Source organism: Schistocerca serialis, chromosome 5, assembly GCF_023864345.2.
Source record: "Schistocerca serialis cubense isolate TAMUIC-IGC-003099 chromosome 5, iqSchSeri2.2, whole genome shotgun sequence".
Lineage (NCBI taxonomy): Eukaryota > Metazoa > Arthropoda > Insecta > Orthoptera > Acrididae > Schistocerca > Schistocerca serialis.
Genome location: NC_064642.1, coordinates 170,300,303 through 170,312,278, shown reverse-complemented (window position 1 = coordinate 170,312,278; position 11,976 = coordinate 170,300,303). Strand labels below are relative to the sequence as shown.

General features: G+C 45.0%; 1 non-coding gene across 1 annotated transcript; it reads left to right on the top strand.

The window, feature by feature from the left end:
* The first annotated feature begins 10,640 nt into the window (after positions 1-10,640).
* Positions 10,641-10,717, top strand: Trnas-cga (transfer RNA serine (anticodon CGA)). The gene has a single exon. It is a non-coding gene; the product is annotated as a tRNA-Ser (tRNA).
* Positions 10,718-11,976: the final 1,259 nt, after the last annotated feature.

Here is an 11,976-nt window from a genome sequence, read left to right as displayed (position 1 = left end):
AGATTCAATGACTGTTAGCAGAATATGGAATCGGTGGGTTCAGGAAGGTAATACGGAACGCCGTGCTGGATCCCAGCGGCCTCGTATCACTAGCAGTCGAGATGACAGGCATTTTATCCGCATGGCTGTAACGGATCGTGCAGCCACGTCTCGATCCCTGAGTCAACAGATAGGGACATTTGCAAGACAACAACCATCTGCACTAACAGTTCGAAGATGTTTGCAGCAGCGTGGACTATGAGCTCGGAGGCCATGGCTGTGGTCACCCTTGACGCTGCATTACTGACAGGATCGCCTGCGATGGTGTACTTAACGACGAACCTGGGTGAACGAATAGCAAAACGTCATTTTTTGGGATGAATCCAGGTTCTGTTTACAGCATGATGATGGTCGCATCCGTGTTTGGCGACATCGCGGAGAACGCACATTGGAAGCGTGTATTCGTCATCGCCATACTGGCGTATCACCCGGCGTGATGATATGTGGTGCCATTGGTTACACGTCTCGGTCACCTCTTGTTCGCATTGACAGCACTTTGAACAGTGGACGTTACATTTCAGATGTGTTACGACCCATGGCTCTACCCTTCATTCGATCCCTGCGAAACCCTACATTTCAGCAGGACAATGCACGACCGCAGTTTTGCAGGTCCTGTACGGGCCTTTCTGGGTACAGAAAATGTTCGACTGCTACCCTGGCCAACACATTCTCCAGATCTCTCACCAACTGAAAACGACTGGTCAAAGGTGGCCGAGCAACTGGCTCTTCACAGTACGCCACTCACTACTCGCGACGGCCAGGCGTATCAAGGACGTTATTACGGCCAGAGGTGGTTGTTCTGGGTATTGATTTTTCAGGATCTGTGCATCTAAATTGCGAGAAAATGTAATCAAATGTCAGTTCTAGCATAATATATTTTTCCAATGAATACCCTTTTATCATCTGCATTTCTTCTTGGTGTAGCAATTTTAATGGCCAGTAGTGGATTTTAAAAAGTAACTTCTTCCAGTGATAGTTTTGCAATTTTGTAATCATACAATAAATGATCTTACTATCTACGTATTCGCAGCACGTTTCATTTTTATGTTGAAGGTTAATTGTCACTACCTGCACAAAGCGTCGATTGTCAGCAGGTCTTCAAGCATTTCTAGCTTCGCGATTTCAGTGTATGCAACAGCATCAACCGCGAGAAACCTCGTGCATATTCAAACATTATATAGGAAGTCATTTACATACACTCCTGGAAATGGAAAAAATAACACATTGACACCGGTGTGTCAGACCCACCATAATGCTCCGGACACTGCGAGAGGGCTGTACAAGCAATGATCACACGCACGACACAGCGGACACACCAGGAACCGTGGTGTTGGCCGTCGAATGGCGCTAGCTGCGCAGCATTTGTGCTACGCCGCCGTCAGTGTCAGCCAGTTTGCCGTGGCATACGGAGCTCCATCGCAGTCTTTAACACTGGTAGCATGCCGCGACAGCGTGGACGTGAACCGTATGTGCAGTTGACGGACTTTGAGCGAGGGCGTATAGTGGGCATGCGGGAGGCCGGGTGGACGTACCGCCGAATTGCTCAACACGTGGGGCGTGAGGTCTCCACAGTACATCGATGTTGTCGCCAGTGGTCGGCGGAAGGTGCACGTGCCTGTCGACCTGGGACCGGACCGCAGCGACGCAAGGATGCACGCCAAGACCGTAGGATCCTACGCAGTGCCGTAGGGGACCGCACCGCCACTTCCCAGCAAATTAGGGACACTGTTGCTCCTGGGGTATCGGCGAGGACCATTCGCAACCGTCTCCATGAAGCTGGGCTACGGTCCCGCACACCGTTAGGCCGTCTTCCGCTCACGCCCCAACATCGTGCAGCCCGCCTCCAGTGGTGTCGCGAAAGGCGTGAATGGAGGGACGAATGGAGATGTGTCGTCTTCAGCGATGAGAGTCGCTTCTGCCTTGGTGCCAATGATGGTCTTATGCGTGCTTGGCGCCGTGCAGGTGAGCGCCACAATCAGGACTGTATACGACCGAGGCACACAGGGCCAACACCCGGCATCATGGTGTGGGGAGCGATCTCCTACACTGGCCGTACACCACTGGTGATCGTCGAGGGGACACTGAATAGTGCACGGTACATCCAAACCGTCATCGAACCCATCGTTCTACCATTCCTAGACCGGCAAGGGAACTTGCTGTTCCAACAGGACAATGCACATCCGCATGTATCCCGTGCCACCCAACGTGCTCTAGAAGGTGTAAGTCAACTACCCTGGCCAGCAAGATCTCCGGATCTGTCCCCCATTGAGCATGTTTGGGACTGGATGAAGCGTCGTCTCACGCGGTCTGCACGTCCAGCACGAACGCTGGTGCAACTGAGGCGCCAGGTGGAAATGGCATGGCAAGCCGTTCCACAGGACTACATCCAGCATCTCTACGATCGTCTCCATGGGAGAATAGCAGCGTACATTGCTGCGAAAGGTGGATATACACTGTACTAGTGCCGACATTGTGCATGCTCTGTTGCCTGTGTCTATGTGCCTGTGGTTCTGTCAGTGTGATCATGTGATGTATCTGACCCCAGGAATGTGTCAATAAAGTTTCCCCTTCCTGGGACAATGAATTCACGGTGTTCTTATTTCAATTTCCTGGAGTGTATATTGTGAAACATAATAGTCCTGTAACACTCCGCTGAGGCGGGCCTGAAGTTACTTTTACCCCTGAAGTCGTCTCTCCGTTCGTAATGTCATTCTGTATTCGGGTTGCTAGAAATTCTTCAATCCAATCACACAGTTGCTTTGATGTTCCGTATGCTCGTGCTTCGTTCATTAGGCGGTTATGCAGAACTCTATCGAATGCCTTCCACCAGTGGAGGAAGACGGAATCTACCTGGGTTCTGCTTTATGAGTCTCGTGGATGAGCAGAAAGTGCTGGGTTTCAAACGATCATAGTTTTCAGAACCTATGTTGGCTGGCTGAATACGCATTCTTCAGCATCACATTAGCCATATCTCTCTACTCTGCACAGAATAGCTTCATTGAAAAATACACCTCGCTCTATCCGTTAGCGTTTTCACGACATTGAGCTCTTATTTTGAATTTTGATTTGACGCCTTGTGTAGGTAACAATCTATGGGGGTGGTATTGCGGTACACCGTCTGGCCCAACCTATTACATTCGTTCTTCAGCAAATTCAGAAATTGTAATCAGCCATCTTCCTTCTCCTCTGTAGTTATTGTTGAGTTCTTCATGAATACGACTTTCATGCTCTTTGACATGTCTCCACAACACTAACGTTTTGTCAACGTAAAGAAGACAATTGTCGCTTTTAGTTTATAGTTTCAAGTACCTGCTCTTAGAACCTTCAATTGAAAAAATTCGCTAACACTGAGATTAAGGGGCTACCTAGGAACAGGCCGTCAATTTATTCGAATAACTGATAGTTCCCTTTAACGTAGATGGTCTTGAGACAACAACCGACATCGGGTAATTGCGTTCGAAGCACGTAACGTCACGCCTCTGCGTTGGACCACGCGAAGACGAGTTCTCTTCAGTCAATACACATCTCAGGTGTGGATTGGACTTTTGAAGCCGTATCCCCCGTTCAAGTGTGTTCTTCGTAGAGGACGTGAAATGATGTGTCTCTACAAGGAAGGAATCGTCGTTACGGTCATAAAAATTTATATATAGTTGATACTGAAATCTTGTAGGAGGCAGGCAACCATGGTTATATTACACTCCTGGAAATTGAAATAAGAACACCGTGAATTCATTGTCCCAGGAAGGGGAAACTTTATTGACACATTCCTGGGGTCAGATACATCACATGATCACACTGACAGAACCACAGGCACATAGACACAGGCAACAGAGCATGCACAATGTCGGCACTAGTACAGTGTATATCCACCTTTCGCAGCAATGCAGGCTGCTATTCTCCCATGGAGACGATCGTAGAGATGCTGGATGTAGTCCTGTGGAACGGCTTGCCATGCCAATTCCACCTGGCGCCTCAGGTGGACCAGCGTTCGTGCTGGACGTGCAGACCGCGTGAGACGACGCTTCATCCAGTCCCAAACATGCTCAATGGGGGACAGATCCGGAGATCTTGCTGGCCAGGGTAGTTGACTTACACCTTCTAGAGCACGTTGGGTGGCACGGGATACATGCGGACGTGCATTGTCCTGTTGGAACAGCAAGTTCCCTTGCCGGTCTAGGAATGGTAGAACGATGGGTTCGATGACGGTTTGGATGTACCGTGCACTATTCAGTGTCCCCTCGACGATCACCAGTGGTGTACGGCCAGTGTAGGAGATCGCTCCCCACACCATGATGCCGGGTGTTGGCCCTGTGTGCCTCGGTCGTATACAGTCCTGATTGTGGCGCTCACCTGCACGGCGCCAAACACGCATACGACCATCATTGGCACCAAGGCAGAAGCGACTCTCATCGCTGAAGACGACACGTCTCCATTCGTCCCTCCATTCACGCCTGTCGCGACACCACTGGAGGCGGGCTGCACGATGTTGGGGCGTGAGCGGAAGACAGCCTAACGGTGTGCGGGACCGTAGCCCAGCTTCATGGAGACGGTTGCGAATGGTCCTCGCCGATACCCCAGGAGCAACAGTGTCCCTAATTTGCTGGGAAGTGGCGGTGCGGTCCCCTACGGCACTGCGTAGGATCCTACGGTCTTGGCGTGCATCCGTGCGTCGCTGCGGTCCGGTCCCAGGTCGACGGGCACGTGCACCTTCCGCCGATCACTGGCGACAACATCGATGTACTGTGGAGACCTCACGCCCCACGTGTTGAGCAATTCGGCGGTACGTCCACCCGGCCTCCCGCATGCCCACTATACGCCCTCGCTCAAAGTCCGTCAACTGCACATACGGTTCACGTCCACGCTGTCGCGGCATGCTACCAGTGTTCAAGACTGCGATGGAGCTCCGTATGCCACTGCAAACTGGCTGACACTGACGGCGGCGGTGCACAAATGCTGCGCAGCTAGCGCCATTCGACGGCCAACACCGCGGTTCCTGGTGTGTCCGCTGTGCCGTGCGTGTGATCATTGCTTGTACAGCCCTCTCGCAGTGTCCGGAGCAAGTATGGTGGGTCTGACACACCGGTGTCAATGTGTTCTTTTTTCCATTTCCAGGAGTGTATAATGCAGTGGTGTACTGGACGACTACGTCGCTTCAAAAAAAGACATACACCCTGTGAAAAATGACTTTATTAGTAAAATTTCTCGCTTGACGTGTTTCGGGTTTATTTCCGTCATTATCTATCTCAAAAGTAAGATGAGAACCAATTTGTACGTAGAATATGAAAAAAATGTAATGGGAATTAATGAAGTACAACATGCAACACACGTATACTTACCCAAGAGCACAGAGGATCACAGGATGCGAGCTTTATGGATATAAATGTAATATACTCGCAAGTTTACAGACTATTAGCTATCGTTCTGAGACACATGGGGAAGGAAGACAAGTTTGCCCCCCCCCCCCCCCCGCAGAGGGCAGGAGTTACAGGGTGGCGCCATGGGCGTAATATATGACGTTTCGTGTACAAAAATGTAGTACTGTTTTAGAAAGGTTGTAGACCGTATAAAAGTATTCGAAGAACTGGATTTTCTATTTCCCCTTTCACCTACTTCCCCATTCTCCCTCATCAGTCTCATACCTCCCTATATCTTACCTGCTCGCTATGACCTCCTATTACCTTCACGTCTCACAATAAATTATTTTGTTAAACTGTGTCATTACAGAGAATTACCCTTTGACTTTTTTATTCTTCACCAGACGCGTTGACCATGGGACATAATTTAATTATTGTTACTAAAAATATGTGACCTGCTCGTGTAGCACCTTCACCTGGAAGCGTATAAACTCTTTTTATTTCATTTGATGCTGACTTTTGTGAATAAATTACCTTGTAAAGATTACAGATACCAGTCAACAATGAACCACGGCAGTGTTTGTAATAATTGACGCCATTCATTTTTCTATATACTATGTATTTGTACGCCACCTGCATATTTTCTTTATGGATTTTAGGATTTTTTCATGATTTTTAAGTATGATATGTAAACCTTGTCATCCAAGAAAACAGTTTGATACTTTTTCGTACGAAACGTCACATATTACGACCATGGTGCCACCATGTAACCCTGCCCTCTGGTCTATATTATATTGTTGCTTTCTCCCCCCCCCCCCCCCCCCCCCCTCGTCTCCTTACACCAGATAGTAGTTCGTCAGCATCTGTTACATATACGTATAGTAACATTCGTATACTTTGACCCTCTGTGTACATGGATAGGCTTTCATGTATTGCACTTTGTACCTTGTTAGTGATAGCTATATTTTTTTCTTATTGTATGTACAAATCTGTTCTCATCTTATCTTTTAGATGTCTGATGATGGAAACAAATCCGAAACACGTCAAGTGAGCAATTTGAGAAGTAAAGTCAATTTTTACCGGCTGTATGATTTTTTATGCGATCTATTCAGTTCCAGTACACTACCACATTACAACATAAGAATTGCTAGCAATGAAAAAGAGATCGAGTATGCACTGACGGCCAAAGCAAGACTGGAATGGGCAATAAAGGTCATTTTATCCTCTAGTGCTATGGGTGTGGACATGGTCATTATTCTCGAGCTTTAACACGAATATCAATGGCGTATGTATGTGTGACGATGCAGCTAAAATGCCAAACTCCTTGAAGACGTAATTATATGTCGCTCGCGGATGAACACCACATATAATTCTTACTGCACGCTTTTGTATAATCAATAAATTCTTCATAAGTGATGAGTAACCCCAGAGAATTTCATATTCAGTGGAGATAAGCAAAATACACAGAGGTCCAGAAAAATGTAGACACTCCTTGATAGACAATATTAGTGATACAAAATGACATTTCATTACAATTCCTACACAGGGAGGGGGGGGGGGATGTTAATTTATGTGTTCAAAGTGACCCCCACTAGCAACCAAACAGCGTCAATGCCGCTGAATTGTTGACCGCACTGCGGCTGTCATTGTTGCCGGTGTGATAGCCGCACAGGACGCCTCGATGGTTTCTTGTAGGTCCGTTCAGTGTAGGTGGCTTCTGTTGATAAACTTCATTTTTGAAGGTTCCCCATAGGCAGAAGTGAAGAAGTGTAAGTAGTAGTGAGGCGGAGCGCCTCTTCTTGTAGGTCAAAATCTTCCATTCCAAACACCCCTTGGATGGCAGGTAAAATTCGATCTTTGCAGCATCTGAAGATACACTTCACGAGTTACGGTACCTTCAAAGAAGAATGGGCCAAACAAACCGCACAATGACAGACCACACCACACATTAACACGCTGTAGGTTAACATGTTTGTTCACATGAACGTGAGAATTTTCAGGAGCCCAGTACAAGCAGTTGTGGCGGTTTAGAGTTCCGTTCAGTTTGAATTGCGTCTCGTCAGACCAGATAACCATCCCTCCAATCCATTTCTCCTTCCTACTTTCCAGTCTTCAGAATTCGTCATACGCTTGATCGGATTACCCCGATTCCACACGCAGCCTGCGTCACCGATTCTTGAGGTGACCTATTAAAATGTTGCAACACAGTAGCGCTGGAAGCTGGATTCGTTCATGTTTTTGGTCGGCCAGACCTCTCCTTATCCACATCCTGAACAGTACCGTCGGCTTCAAGTTTATCCACAATACGATAAATACCGGAACAGAAGAGAATCGAAGTATTTGAGATATGGTGCTACAGACGAATGTCGAAAATTTGGAGGAGTTATAAGGTAAGGAATGAGGAGATTCTGCGCAGAATCGGAGAGGAAACGAATATGTGGAAAACACTGACAAGAAGAAGGGACAGGATAATAGGACATCTGTTAAGACATCAGGGAATGACTTCCACGGTAATAGAGGGAGGTATAGAGGGTAAAAACTATAGAGGAAGTGATAGATTGAATACATCCAGCAAATAATTGAGGACGTAACTTGCAAGTGCTACTCTGAAATGAAGAGTTTGACACAGGAGAGGATTTCGTAGCGCGCGAAATCATACCAGTCAGAAGACTGATGACTTATGCCGTTGCTGGTGTACCTCCATCATGTTTTCGTACTTCCAGTACCACTTCAATACCGCCTTGCGTTGCTCAAACGACAATCTTACTTCATTCATTACTACACTGTCATCTGCTATAAAATGCTCCAAAATATCTGTTGAGAAAACAATAGACTACACTACCGCGCAAAATTACAACGGTATGTCATTTGATTCCAAAGATATCAACTATCAAAGAGGTCTACATTTTTGTGGATCTGTCTGTATATCAGGAGATTCAATCGTTTGTTTCCAATATTAGCAGTAATACCAAGAGCGAAAGTATCAGAAATTAATTTTCTGAGAATGTCAGTACTATGCATCTTCCATTTCAAATATTCAGCAGTATGGACACCAAAAAATTTACTCACTCCTGCTCATATGCTAATCTGAGAACCAATTAATAATAATTATTTGAAAAACATTTACAGTCTCTTATGTTGCTTTATCTCTACTGGAATTTTTATAGCACTAGTGCGAAAGGTACCAATTCTGCTTGCTGAAAGTTAAGTGGAAGGCCATTCACATATGTAAGGATTGAATCATGACTCACAAATCCATGACCCACTGTCCTTTCCGAGTCACGAACAATTTCAATGAAAATTACTGATACTATTAGGCGGGATTATCAAGTTCAGTTCCTCATTCACAGCAGCTTAATACGCAGCAAGAAAATTTTTTGATCAGTTGCCCAAAAACATAAAATGTCTGAGAGGTAGCAAAGAGCAAAGCATGTTTTAAATCTAACGTAAAATTCTTTTTCCTGCACAACTCCTTCTATTGCATGAACGAATTCCCATTTCAAAAACTGGTAGCCGGTAGTAGAGAAAATAAGGAAGAATTTCCTTTTAACTACACTTGTATGAGTTGGAGTAAAAAAGTGTTGTTTAATGTTAACAGTAATTATTATGCATATCCTGTAAACTGACTCATTCACATCATTTGGACAGAATCGTTCAAATGATGTATAGAAGACGTAACTAATCATGGGACTGATACGCGTTTCCGGATAATGAAGCATAGGGAAGTACCAAAGTCATTCGCAAATAGTAATTTGAGATCAACAAATACAACTGAAGGGTAAGTGTTTATGTGATCGGAGATTGATGGGAGCTGCTTTCACGGCGCACATAATTTGCTCACACGTGTCCATAATCTGTTCAAAAGAATAAGATTGGATGTGTTATGGGGGCGCAGCATCACGTTCACATCCGTGAATTCTTATCTCAAACTTTTCCGGCAGAGTCACTGAGCGATGATGACATTATCTACATTTACTTTCTCCGAGAATTTCACGGCAGAGGGTACCTCTCATAGCGTAAAATATTATGGTTTCTTCCCGAAACAGGCAGAAACAAGGCTACGTGGAGACCTTTGATTCATGCAGTAACCACGACGATGCAAAGAAGTTATTACGGTCATATGATCATATGTTCAATTTGATGTACAAGGCTTCGAGAATGAGCTTCGAAAGTAGAAAGAAGGAAAAGCAGGAAATTCGTAAGAATTACTAAACAAGTTTGACTGTTGAGAAATAATTCGGAGACTTATATAACAAAACGGGAAAAAGGACAGTTGCAATGACGAAAAGAAGAACTGAGTGGTTTGGGTTATCAAAGACATACCTAGACAAATGGTTGAAGTTGAAAGAGTGCTCTGAAGGTACAAAATATAGGGGATAAAAATTTTAAAACCAGAAAACCTTGAACTGAGCTGTAGCAGTAAGCACGTCTGTCGAACAGCACCTCATCTGCTGATGACATATTGCTGATTGCAATAGTTCCTCCAGGCGAAATTATCCCGTAAAGACAAGATTACGCAGCACGCTAGTCTCATCCGCGCATTATAGTATCTCGTGGTACTCGATCTGGAAAACACATTTCACGGTAGTATTCCTCGAATCGCAGATGGTCTTGGTGTGCGCTCTTTCATACCCTCACCTCCATGCACATGTGTTCTGCACACCACAGGTGACCAGTAACTGCCCTCACTATGACGTGCAGTAGCTGGCACGCAACGCGTTACGTCATCAATAGGTTCGGGATGCTGTCAGCAGGATATTTTACGCCATTTATACACACGCCCCCCACTCCTCACCATTTATTTAACTCTAATTGTGACCTGTGAAGCATTTATTACACAGTGATGTTTCATAGGACGGTGCGCTGGGCTCGCAAATCCTTATACGGATCTTAAGTAACACGCAAGCTTAAATGACATTGACACAGGCTGGAAAGGTTGATTGGAACGACACGCCTGTGATTATTTTTACTGCTTAAAAATGGCTAATTGGCCAAAGCTGTCGCTAAACAAAAAACGATATTCTGCATCCGAATCGGATCAACATGATTAGGCAGACACGGAAACCGATTACACAAGTTCGTAAACCATCGCCCGCGCTGAGATTTCTTTGAACTTTCAACGCAATATTCATAGTAATTCAGTTGCTTCTCAAACGTCCTGGCAGATTAAAACTGTGTGCCGGACCGAGACTCGAACTCGGGACCTTTGCCTTTCGCGGCAAGCTGTGAGGACGGTGCGTGAGTCGTGCTTGGGTAGCTCAGTCGGTAGAGCACTTGCCCGCGAAAGGCAAAGGTCCCGAGTTCGAGTCTCGGTCCGACACGCAGTTTTAATCTTCCAGGAAGTTTCATGTCAGCGCACACTCCGCTGTAGAGTGAAAATTTCATTCCAGTTGCTTCTCAATTTGTGACCAAAAAACTTTTAAAGTTAATTTCTTTGCACTTGAGCAGAGCTTGTCCTCACGGTGTTTTCTTTTAGGTGTTTGTTCTTCTATTATCACTTATTGAGCTGGGAAAGGTTTGTTTATACTGTCTAGTGTTGTTGTTGTTAGTGTTCTTCTTGTTATTATTGCTGTTGGCGTTTCTGTCTGAAGACTGATTTGATGTTGCCCACGTCACTCAGTCCTGAGCAAGCCTCTTCATCTTTGCAAAATTACTGCAATCTACTTCCCAACCCAAATATTATTGCCCTTACCTTCCTGTGACCGTTATTGCAAATGCGTGGTGACCTTACATTAAACAAAAGCCACATTCATTTTTTCGACTGTTGTGTATGCTGTGGAAGTATTAATGGATCCACGAGCAACTTGTCCGTTGATTAAAGCGGTAGAGCCTACACTAGTGGGCTTCAAGCGCACAGATAAACGCACGAGCTGATCGAAGCACCCTCATTCCCAGATGCAGTAATAATATTTTGGTCGAATAATATATCAATTGGAACCCATTTATTGTAGACAAGCCCTGTTCCCCTCCAACAATTTCCATCCCCTATACTTCTCCCCATTACTGGAGTCACTATTCTTTGATGACTCACGACGTGTCCTAGCCACCTAATACCCCATTTAGTGAAGATATGCCACGAACGTCTGTTCTCCACGAACCGATCCAATGCCTCTTCGTTGTAAGGTTACCAAACTAATCTTCATAACTGCGCTGTACGACCATATGTCGAAAGCCACTATTCTCTTTATGTCTACAGTGTTTATAGTCAACTTCAAAGCTACCACCTAAGTAAGTACTTTCAGCAAATATTTAAATTTGCTTATAGTGTTAATTTAATTTATGGAAAAATGTATGAGCTTTTACGTTTTAAACTTTTTGTTTAGAAAAAAATCAAATTTTGTAGTTAATTATCTCAATTTTTACCACACTTTTTAATAGGTTTGGAAAATTCTGGAGTTTCATACACCTGTAAGTATGGTTTGTATGCTGTGCAAAATTCATCAATGAATCTCTCTTACTTGTGAAGAAAAATATACCTATAGCAACAAATGCAGCCAATAGGAAGCGAAAAAATGATGAAATTTCACATGTAAAACAATTTATTTTGTTATGTTTTTGAACTTCCATTGCTATGAGTGTGAAT